This window comes from Taudactylus pleione, unplaced genomic scaffold, assembly GCF_031769625.1.
Source record: "Taudactylus pleione unplaced genomic scaffold, aTauple2 ptg000290l, whole genome shotgun sequence".
In the NCBI taxonomy this organism is placed as follows: domain Eukaryota; kingdom Metazoa; phylum Chordata; class Amphibia; order Anura; family Myobatrachidae; genus Taudactylus; species Taudactylus pleione.
This window is the reverse complement of record NW_028284692.1, coordinates 3,168,498-3,180,831: the sequence shown is the minus strand read 5'-3', so window position 1 is coordinate 3,180,831 and position 12,334 is coordinate 3,168,498. Positions and strand designations below refer to the sequence as shown.

Sequence of the window (12,334 nt, the reverse complement as noted above, 5' to 3'; positions counted from 1 at the left end):
ATAGGATAACTGGGAGTAGGCAATGAGGTCAGGTTATGTGGTGTGTCCCCAATCCTCTTCTCACCTGCAGAGATTGTTTTCCCGTGTGGTATATAATATTGTCCTGACCATACGTCCCCCTAAAAATAAATGGGTCACTATACAACCTTCAGTGAGGGATGTAATACTTGGGGGGTGAGTAATTAAAGCTGTAAACCATTCACTGCTCTCTGGTGTCCCTTGATGGGGAGGGAATCTGTGATGCCTTCGCTCTCCGGTCTATGGACCTCAGACAGAAATGGTAGTTCAGGTGTGGGAGATAGCTTTGTTTATACGGTGTGGTGACATACAAAACATCTCCCCTTGATAGTTAATTTTCTCTGACTTCTAAGGACTAGGTAATTGTATAATTCCACTATGATTCTGTCTTTGCAATTAAGATGGGATTTCTCATTTCCAGCCTGGTTAAATCAGTGTCTATAAAGGCTGTAAAATGCAGCAAACCTCGTTTTATTTTGGTGTGCTGCCAGCATCCTGGGGAATGCTGTCTGGCAAGGTCACAGCTTTACTGATTCTCAGTCGCAGGCTCAGCGCACAATCAGTCACTTGCTCAATGCGGTCTCTGCAAGACCACTCTCTAATAATAAGGTTCCGCAGTTCTGCGTGTGTGGCCAGGCTTTCCCGACGGTTCACTGGATATAAGGCAGCAGGAAGTGTCCAGATCTGGTCTGCTTGCCGTGAACTGTCAAGTGCCAGCTGGTGGTAAGTGGCAGGTGTGTATGGCGGATATTCCCCAGTGTAGACTGATCCGCTGTGGCGTCTAAGGTACAGGAGCACCAGTAATGTGGGATGCTCCAATTTAGTGCAGTTGGAGGCCGGAAGCAGCGGTAGTGAGGGCTGGCTGTTGCGATCAGTGGGTCTCCTCCATGTGCCACTCTGCTTGCTATGACAGACGTAGGTTGGCTGCCTGTCATGCAAGATGTGCAGTACTACTGGGGATGGGGCCACATGTAAAAAAAGAGTAATCTGGCCCCACAGGTTTGTCAGCCCATCGGCAAACTGTCCGGTGAGCCCTATGGCCAATCCAGCCCTGCGCACAATAGTGAAAGTACTTCAAGCAAGTTTCATTCATAAAACAGATTAAAAACATGTACAATGTGGTTTATTTGTGCAAGTGCCTATTAAACCACTTTGCAACTCAGTGCGGGATCTCAGTGTCACCTTCTGGGCCAATTTGCACTTATAGATCTCACTCTTGCTAGACTTTGGTACTACTTCCTGATCCAAGCCTCTGTCTGGCATTGGTTTACTTTGCATGTACCACTGGTCTTGGAAACGCTCAAGTGACATCATTTTGGTGGCGTCCCACGTGGAAGGCTATGAAATACAGGCCCATGGTATAAATAGCCCCTATGATGCACACCTTTTTAGCCTGATGTTTGTGATGGTTGGTGGGTTGTTTTGTAAACAAAAAAGTGTTAAATCAAAGTATGTTTTATATTTTAGATTCCTTAAAGTAGCCCCCTTTTGCTTTGATGACAGCTTTGCACACTCTTGGCATTCTCTCAATCAGCTTCATGAGGTAGTCTCCTGGAATAGTTTTGAATTAACAGGTGTGCCTTGTCAAGAGTCAATCTGTGGAATTACTTGCCTTCTTAATGTGTTTGAGACCATCAGTTGTGTTGTGCAGAGGTAGGGTTAGTACACAGTGGACACCACTATTTGACTACTGTTGTAATCCATATTATGGCACCAACCACTGAACTCAGTAAAGATAAACAACAGTCTATCATTATTTTAAAACATGAAGGTCAGATGATACGGAAAATTTCAAGAACTTTGAATGTATCCTCAAGTGCAAAAACCATCAAACGCTATGATGAAACTGGCTCTCATGAGGACCGCCCCAGGAAAGGAAGACCAAGAGTTACCTCTGCTGCAGAGGATAAGTTCATTAGAGTTACCAGCCTCAGAAATCGCTACTTAACAGCACCTCATATTACAGACCACATAAAGTCTTCAGAGTTCAAGTAGCAGACAAATCTCAACATCAACTGTTCAGAGGAGACTGCGTGAATCAGGCCTTCATGGTCTTATTGCTATGAAGAAGCCACTACTGAAGAAGAAGAAGAGAATTGTTTGGGCAAAGAAACACAAGGAATGGACATTAGACCAGTGGAAATCTGTACTTTGGTCTGATGAGTCCAAATTTGAGATTTTTGGTTCCAACCGCCATGTCTTTGTGAGATGCAGAGAAGGTGAGCGGATGATTTCTGCATGTTTGGTTCCCACTGTGAAGCATGGAGGAGGAGAAGGTGTGGGGGCGCTTTACTGGTGACACACCTTTGGTGATTTATTCAAAATTCAAGGCACACTTAACCAGCATGGCTGGCATAGCATTCTGCAGCGCCATGCCATCCCATCTGGTTTGCACTTACTGGGACCATCATTTGTTTTCCAACAAGACAATGACCCCAAACACACCTCCAGGCTATGTAAGGGCTACTTGACCAAGAAGGAAAGTGATGGAGTGCTGCGTCAGATGACCTGGCCTCCACAATCACCCGACCTAAACCCAATTGAGCTGGTTTGGGATGAGTTGGACCGCAGAGTGAAGGAAAAGCAGCCAACAAGTGCTCAGCACCCCTGGGAACTCCTTCAAGACTGTTGGAAAACCATTCCAGGAGACTACCTCATGAAGCTGATTGAGAGAATGCCAAGAGTGTGCAAAGCTGTCATCCAAGCAAAAGGGGGCTACTTTGAGGAATCTAAAATATATAACATATTTGATTTCTTTACCACTTATTTTGTTTACAACATAATTCAATGTGTTCTTTCATATGTTTGATGTCTTCAGTATTAATCTACTACTGCATGTTGAAAATAATTCAAATAAACAAAAACCATTGAATGAGAAGGTGTGTCCAAACTTTGACTGGAGATATATATATATATATATATATATATATATATATCACTCACCATAATAACTAACAATAATAATAAACAGTGGGGTTTTGGTTCATGAATTGATCAATGCATTTAAGCTTGCAGCCCATCGTCACGGGACCCCACTTTACTGCAAGTCCCTACTCTATTGCTCAGAATTATAACATGGACATAGCCATCACAAGCTTAAATGCATTGATCAATTCATGAATCAAAACCCCACTGTTTACTATGTTTATTATTAGTTATTATGGTGAGTGCAGAGCCCCTGTGATTTCTATTTAAACAATGTGGTCACATACCATGTTGCACCCCAAAACTAGGAATGGTGAGTGTTTTATTTATATATATATATATATATATATATTGTGGTGAGAGGGGTGGTCTCTTACCTGAATTGACCACATTCTGGTGGGATCAGCTCCCTCCAAGGGAGAGGAAAACAAGATCGGCACATTTTGCAACTACGAGGGGTATTCAATATGAAACGTTAACTTCACTGTCGAAGTTAACGTTTCATAACGGAGATTTTTTTTGCGTTAAGGTATGGTGCGCGCTCCTGCTTATCCCCGTATTCAATATAAAATTAACGAAAACGGGAAACTCCGAAGTTGGATTTGCGTAAAGTTACGAATTTTTCCTTAAAATAATTGTAAGACCCCCCTAAAGTTGTAAAAACATGGGGGATCACTATGGGTACCACCGTTTTAGCCTTTATTTGAAAGTCGGGGATTTAAATAACCACAGCAGGTGTTTTTTTCCCGACATTGAATAAGTGATGCAGAAGAGCACTTAGGTTATTTTTTTCGTTTTTTTAAGTGGTCCCATCAAATTTGGGGTACATGAAAATGGGTACTAGCATATTTTTAAGTCCCTAAAGTATTTTTTAAAAAATTCTGCATTTGTGCACCTGCCGCTATAATTCTATTCTAGAAAACACCTGCCGCATACTTGCAGAATAGCCCTGAACCTATTTCCCTATTGTTAAACAATTTTTTTCCCTTTATTTTTTTTTTTCACCCCAATTTTTAAAATATTGTTTTGGGGTGTCCCTATTTTTTTTATAACTTTTTTTTAACTGTCATTCCCAGGGGTGCAGGCTACTTTTATGTTTGCTCATTTTCTGTATGCGCCTGTGTGTGTCCAGGCCTATGCTCACGTACGCTAAGGTGCAGTGTTTGCTGCCATTAGAAGCCACCGCTTTACCAAGTAGCTGCCTGTCTGGAGTCCTTATTTGCATACCCAGTGTTACTATATAATTATTAACTATATATTTATACTTTGTCAGCGTGTTTGTGTGGGTATATGTGTATGTGTGTATATATATAATTATATATATTCGCTCAATTTATATTATCCTCGTCGACATTTTATTATACCTCATGGGCACAGCTATTTTTCATGGATATCTTCTATATTCGGATTATATATAGGGCAACATATTCTTGAATATATACAGTAAAATGTTCTGGATTAACCTTTAACTTCTCTTACATCAAACCTGCTTAGACTTTGAATTAATCAATAGATGTCTCGGGGGAAACTTTTTGTACGTTATCCAGATCTATGCATTGTCTTTTTAATCAATTGGTTGTCTACAGTTCCTCCTTGGATACAAAGTATTTAATCATCCAGTTAATTAACTCTTCATATTGTTCTGGAGTTTGCGCTTGACTAACTTTCTTAAGCTGGGTACACACTGACAGATATATTGGCCGATTAATTGATTGGCCAATGTATCTGCTGCCCGTCAGGCAGTGTGTACCCATGATATGTCAGTGAACGTCGGCGTTCACCGACATATTGCATTGGCTGTGCTGCACAGCCGATGGACAGATATGTCTGCAGACACATCTGTCCATTGGCAGGTGTGTACCGACCACCTGTGTACACACACAGTGGCAGCCGCGAGGAGGGAGGCTGGACACGCCCCCCACCCGCCGGTACATGCCCCCTGGTCGCCGGGACCTGCGGGTAGGCACAGATGATGGTTGTTCAGTGTGTGTGAACAACCATCATCTGCAGATATATCTGCAGTATATCTGTATAGTGTGTACCTGCCTTTTTATAGTCCATATATAATGCTTCTTTGTAATCATTAGGTGAATCCTTATCACAAGCTCTTGAAACACAGTAATGAGTCTTGGTAGTTTTCTTTCCTGTTTCAGTAAGAGTACTAAAAAATTGGGATAGGAAGATAATAAATGGAAATAAAAACCTATTTAACTATTGCCAAACAAGCAAACAACCCTAGTAGGGTTTACCTAGAATGCATGTCCTTTTGCTCCCAAGACCATACTGCAGGCTGTAGATCTCAGCAATGTGGCAGGTCTAACGTGCCTAGCCACTCATTCCTGTTCACTGACTTGTCCCGATGATGTCAGCTCTGTACTGTTTACCACCTTTGATAGTATAGAACGTTACCTGGGGCGACTCCAAGACCATCTGGATCTATTATACGTTGTATGTTTCTTTCAACGGAACTCTCCATCCTCTCCCTGTCTGCCTTGCTCAGCTGAAGACTCAGGAAAAAGACAAGGGAGAACTGTAATAGCCTGAGATTGTCAAAATCGCCTTTTTGATTTTGGCAGTTTTTCTGTTGTAACAAAATCTAAGTCGCAATAAAATCGGCAGAAAACCATATAATTCTGTTGTCCCCTTTTATAAGCATTGTTAATATAGCGCCCCCTTTTAGAATCAAAATTATTTTTAATTTAAGGGGTCACCATATTAAATTTAGCACCACTATATGAATACATTAAAATGCAGTGGCCCTATTTTGTAAAATTTTAAAAATCAACTTTCTACTTCAGGGTCCATAGGGTATCCACAGGATACCTTGGGGTATAGGTGTGACGTCAGTCGCAGGGCACCAAAGAGTTAAGCTTTCAGCCTCCCAGGATGCACTAGGTCCCCCTCCTATACCCCGCCCCCGGGACAAGGCACCTCAGTTTAGTTTGGTGCCCGGCCGGAGTCGGGTGCACCTGTTGGAGTGGGGGCTAGAAGAGTCCCTGAAGCTTTTTCTTCATGCAGCTGTGGCTGCACATCTGGATGAACAGCATGGACAGTCAGTCCTGACGTCCATGCTGTCTTCCCTACACCCCGCCGGTACCAGAACGCCGGTACTGATCCGGGGATGCTGGTGGGCGTCTGGGGTCACAGCTAGCGGTGACCCCAGATGCTCCGGACCATGGCCGGATTCAAGGGGGACAGAGGTAAGCAGCGGGGTCCCGCGGTGGGTCCCCGCTGATCACATGGTCCTAAGTCCCCAGGCAGGGGGCTCCCTGGGGACTGGCTGCAGCGTGGAGCCAGGCGACCAACCTGCGCTTCCACTACCCCCTGGGACAGCGGACCGCAGCAGAGCGGTAGCGCTGCGGCGTCTCAGGGGTTAAATGCATGCCAGGGGAGCGCGCCTTCCCTGTCTCACAGCCGGCGCCTCCCCCGCTGCACACAGCCCTCTCTGCACTGTGCTGACTGGTCCTGTGTCAGCGCTCCTCCCCCAGGCCAGCTTCTCTCTGCTCCTCGGCGGCCATCTTCTCTGCAACGCATGGTGAACGCTGCTGGAAGTCTGGAAGGAAGCATCGTGGTCTGGGTCCCCCCGCATACCTCTCCTCCGCTGTGGCTCAGGTCTGTGTATGCAGCGCTGTGTCCTACCAGGCCCTGTGTCTGTGTAGTTGAGTGATCAGCGCTGTTAGTGCAGGAATTGTTATTTCTCTGCATTGTATGTGACTGTGCTAGCGCTGCCTGTAACTTTTCTTCTCTAAACTGTCAGCTTTATTACTGTCCCTGTTCTTTCTGCTAAAGCCCTTGCGGTGCGGTGCTGCAGGGTGGTCTCTCGCCTATTTAATACTTAATTGGTGAGAGAGGTCACATACGTGGTGCCATCATGTCTGAAAGTGATTTTCCCCTCCGGCTACAGTGTACCACGTGCAAAGTACCGTTAGCGGAGGGGGAGGGTAGCGCGGAGGGCCTTTACCGGCAGTGTTTGTCCATGGCGCGGCCTATTACGGTTACAGCACCGGTACAGGAGCCGCCCTGGGCTTGTTTCGCTCAGGCGTTAACAGCTTTAGTGGGCCAGTTAGCTCCGCAGCCCGCGTTTACTCCGATGGGTTTGTCCCAGCAGTCTGTGGTGTCGTCACCCATGCGGGGGTTCCCACGACAATTGGTGGTACCCCACAGTCTCCCTATTTCCCCGCTCCCGGGTTCTCAGGAGCCAGCGTGGGTTAACTCCCTGACGAGTTCTGTACAGCACTTGTCGGATGTGTTGCAAGGGGAGTCTGTGATGCGGCCTCATAAAAGGCCGGTGGCGTCTCTGTCCGCTCCTTATGAGGATGACGAAGGGACGTCTGATGATGGGGAGATTCTGGATCCTTACGATCAGGAACCTTTCCATACTAAGGACGCTGATGCTAAGTCCAAAGTATATATTCCTGGACTTATTCGGGCGGTCCGCACAGCCTTGGTGATTGAGGACGAAGTTCCCCCAGCGGCTAAATCTAAGTATGCCTTTTTCAAAGATGTGAAGGGCGATGCCACAGTCTTTCCTCTTTCGGGTCAGTTGGTGGACCATTTAGAGGAGGCGTGGAAACAACCTGGCAAAAGATACCAGCCGCAGAGACGCCTGGCGGTGGCTTATCCGTTCGCGGATAATTATTTTGCTAAGTGTGAATCCCCTCCACAGGTGGATTCTCACGTGACCCGTCTTGTCCGTAGTGCCACATTGCCGATGCCATCCATGTCCTCCCTTAAGGATGCTACGGACCGCAAGGTAGAAATCTGCCTGAAGTCCGCTTATTCCCTTGCAGGGGGGGCAGCACGGCCGGCTATGGCCATTTGCTGGGTTGCCAGAGCGATGGAGCGCTGGGCGGATTCATTAGAGGCTTCTTTTGAATCCGACTGTCCGGCCGAACAGGCGGAGTTGATTGGCAATCTCCGTGATTCGGCCACCTACATCAACGAGGCGGCTCTAGACATTAGTACTCTGGTGTCTAGAATTTCTTCAGCAGCGGTAGCTGCTCGTCGCACCTTGTGGCTGCGATCCTGGAAGGCGGACGCAGATCCAAGAAAGGTCTGGAAGCGTTGCCGTTTACCGGAGAAGTTCTCTTCGGTCCGGATCTGGATAAGATTGTGGCCACGCTGGCGGCAGCCAAATCTGCTTGTCTCCCGTCGGCCGCTGCTCCTTCTGGTTCTGGACCATCGTCCTTTCGGTCATCTAGGGCCCAGGGCAGGCCCAAACCACAGTCGTTTCCTCGACAGGCTGGCCCTAAGAAATCGGTCAAGCCCCGGAAACAAGCATGGAGTACCAGACGTCCGGCCCCCAAGCCAGATGACAAGCCTGCGGCCTGACGGTCCGGGTCTCCCCTTGGGGGATCCCAGGGTGGGAGGCCGCCTGCTGCAGTTCTCCCGGTGTTGGTCGTTCACTACGACAGACACTTGGGTTCTGGAGGTGGTCTCTCACGGGTACGCCCTCTCCTTCCGGCACAGACCCCCGGCTCGATTCTTCACCACGGGTCTACCATCAGACCGGAACAAGGCTACGGAGCTGCGGAAGGTATTGCACACTATGCTCCAGGCTGGAGTTATAGTGCCTGTTCCATTCTCCCAGAGGGGCCAGGGTTTCTATTCAAATCTATTTTTGGTACAGAAACCCAATGGGTCATATCGTCCGATTCTCAACCTCAAAGCACTCAACAAGTCTTTGCGGGTCCCGAAGTTTCGGATGGAGACCCTACGGTCCATCATTCTGGCGCTGGAACCTGGGGACTACATGGTGTCATTGGACATACAGGACGCTATGGCGGTCATGGCGGCTTCTCTGCGGCTGCAAGGAGTCCGCATGTTGCCGTACTTGGACGACCTGTTATTGGTGGCAGGATCTCCAGAGCTCCTGTTACACCACTTGGACCTGACCATTGCACTGCTGCAACGGCACGGCTGGCTAATAAACTGGCAGAAGTCCACTCTAATCCCGTCTCGGAGGATTCTGCATCTTGGAGCCTTATTGGACTCGGGACAGCAAAGGATCTTCGTGACGGAGGACAAGATCTCTGCTTTACAGTCAAGGGTGCGCAGTTGTCTGCACAGCCGCCGGGTGTCCTTACACTCGGCGATGAGGTTACTGGGCTCCATGGTGTCGGTGTTCGACATGGTGGAATACGCCCAGTTTCACTCCAGACCTCTGCAGCACCTGATCCTGTCCAAGTGGAACGGGCTGCCTCAGTCTCTGAAGTTCCAGACGATTGTGCTCACCCCGGAGGTTCGCCTGTCCCTTGCGTGGTGGTTAAAGACGACCCACCTCAACAAGGGACGTCCGTTCTGGGTTCCAAATTGGGTCCTGTTGACAACGGACGCCAGTCTTCGGGGCTGGGGAGCAGTTTCGGGTCCACACTTGTTCCAGGGCAGGTGGACACCGACAGAAGCGGAGCTTCCAATAAATATCTTGGAACTCTGTGCGGTCTTCAATGCTCTCCTGCAGGCACAGCGGTTTCTCCAGGGTCACCCGGTGCAGGTCCAGTCGGACAATGCTACCACCGTGGCCTACATAAACAGGCAAGGAGGAACTCGCAGTCGGGCGGCTCTCGTAGAGGTCTCTCGGATCCTGGTTTGGGCGGAGCGCAATCTTCCGGCCATATCAGCGGTCTTCATCCCGGGAGTGCTAAATTGGGAGGCGGACTTTCTAAGTCGCCAGGACGTTCATCCAGGGGAATGGTCCCTGCACCCGGACGTTTTTCAACTACTGGTGGACAGGTGGGGTCTTCCAGAAATCGACCTCATGGCGTCCCGGCACAACAACAAGTTGCCGGTGTACGGGTCTCGCACAAGAGACGAAGGGGCGTCTCTGGTGGATGCTCTGTCCGTCCGGTGGACGTTCAGGTTCGCATACCTGTTCCCTCCGGTCTCCCTTCTTCCACGGGTAATCCGGAAATTCAAACAGGAAGGAGGGACGCTCCTGTTGATAGCTCCCGCGTGGCCCAGACGGCACTGGTTCTCAGACCTTCAGGGTCTGTCCGTGGACAGTCCTCTGCGGTTGCCGCTACGACCGGACCTTCTGTCTCAGGGTCCTTGTCTTCACCCGGACCTGACTCGGCTGTCTTTGGCGGCGTGGCTGTTGAGACGGCCATGCTGAGGTCCTGGGGGTTTTCCAGCTCTGTGGTGCGTACCATGTTACGAGCTCGGAAACCGTCTTCCGCGAGGATATACCATCGCGTGTGGCATACGTTCTTCCAGTGGTGTCGACCGAGAGGTTATGCACCGCGGGAGTTTCGTCTGTCTCGGATTCTCGCCTTCCTGCAAGCGGGACTAGATCATGGGTTTCGCCTTGCTTCTTTGAAGGTACAGGTTTCGGCCCTATCTGTCTGGTTTCACCGTAGGATTGCTACAATCCCGGATGTGCGCACCTTTATGCAAGGTGTTCTCCGTATTCAGCCGCCTTTTGTTCCACCTGTGGCGCCTTGGGATTTGGCTGTGGTCCTGAGGGCTCTCCAAGGACCGCCGTTTGAACCACTGGGCTCAGTGGATATTAAATGGCTAACAGCTAAGACTGTTTTCCTTCTGGCCGTTGCTTCAGCCAGACGTGTTTCTGAGTTAGGGGCTCTTTCTTGTAGACCCCCTTTCTTGGTTTTTCATGGGAACAGGGCAGTGCTCCGCACTCGGCCCGAGTTTCTTCCCAAAGTTGTTTCCCAGTTTCATGTTAACGAGGAAATAGTTGTTCCGGCCTTTAACTCACCGGGTCTTTCCGTGGGTGAGGCCTCTTTGGATGTTGTGCGGGCCTTAAGGACTTATGTTGACCGCACTTCTTTGTTTAGGAAGTCGGACGCTTTGTTGTCCTCTATGGCTTCTGTAAAAAGGGTTGGCCTGCTTCAAAGCAAACTTTGGCAGCCTGGATCCGTATGGCTATTTCTGAAGCTTATCTTCATGAAGGCCTACCGGTCCCTCCTTCTCTGAAGGCTCATTCCACTAGGTCTGTGGGTCCTTCGTGGGCAGCTCGACGTGGTGCCTCGGCAGTTCAGATCTGCAAGGCTGCTACGTGGTCTTCTGTCCATACCTTCGTGAGGTATTACAGGTTTGACACCTTCGCCTCTCAGGATGCTTCCTTCGGGCGGCGGATTCTCCTTTCTGCACAGGAGCGTCCCCACCCTTAAAGGATACTGCTTTGGGACATCCCCAAGGTATCCTGTGGATACCCTATGGACCCTGAAGTAGAAAATATGAGATATGGTAAGAACTTACCCTTGTTATCTCTATTTCTACGAAGTCCATAGGGTTCCACAGGACTCCCGCCCTGTCGCACCTGTGCTGCAGATGGGCTTTGCTCTGGTCACCGGTTTTCCGTCTCCCTCTGGTGAGAATGTGATTCTTGTATGTGTCCAGATCTTTGTTCTCTCTCTTCCTTCTCCTCCTCCGGCCTATGGCTTGGTAACTAACTGAGGTGCCTTGGCCCGGGGGCGGGGTATAGGAGGGGGACCTAGTGCATCCTGGGAGGCTGAAAGCTTAACTCTTTGGTGCCCTGCGACTGACGTCACACCTATACCCCAAGGTATCCTGTGGAACCCTATGGACTTCGTAGAAATAGAGATAACAAGGGTAAGTTCTTACCATATCTCATATTTTTTAAAGAAAAAAAACATCTAAATAAACAGTTACCTGTTCACTCATTCCTGGCTTGACCTGGCATAATGTGTGGGCTTTAATCCCACCACACATTGCTTGCCGTTTGTTTTCCCCCTCCAAACCGCTGGATAATCCATTCTGTGATTTGGAGTGCAAAATCGCTGTCTGTTCTGCGATTGCACTTTCCCTAAGGACTGGAAAGTGGAGTCACACTTCTGGGGGTGTCTGTCTGAAATTAAAATAGTTTTGCAAGCACACAAAGGCATAATAAATGCCTGAGCGACAAAAAAATGACAAGATTACATCAGCAGAGCATTTTGCCGCTGACCAGCGATTTTCTAGTGCTGCAGAAGGTCCTCGTTATCCGCCATTTTCAGCTGCAAATGATTAGGCTTTCTCAGACATAAATGCATCTTTGTCCCAATCTGGAACACACCCTTTCTGTACTTGTCCTATGTTAGAACACTGGTTCTTCTTCCTAGTGAAATGAATGGCTGCAGTCCTATAATTATTGTTTCAATCCACAAAATGTGTTTATGTATATGGTGCTGGTATATAGTCTCTAAGACTGCATTTGACATGTCAACATTCACAATATTGACAGCAGAAGTTCGATATTCATGATGTTGATATTGCCATAATGTTGACGTTTCTAGGAGGGCTATGGTTGCAGTTAGGAAGAGAATGTGAAGGTAGCTAGTAGGTCGACATTCTAAAAATGTGAACATAAGATCCCTGTTGACATTACGCGCATATGTCCGCGTGATGAATGACGACATTGTGATTGTCAAACAGT

The 12,334-nt window shown here is 48.3% G+C and overlaps 1 protein-coding gene across 2 annotated transcripts in view; it reads left to right on the top strand.

The window, feature by feature from the left end:
* The window catches only part of TSEN54 (tRNA splicing endonuclease subunit 54), a 40,283-nt gene that overhangs the window by 25,918 nt on the left and 2,031 nt on the right, over nt 1-12,334 (top strand). The window lies entirely within an intron of this gene.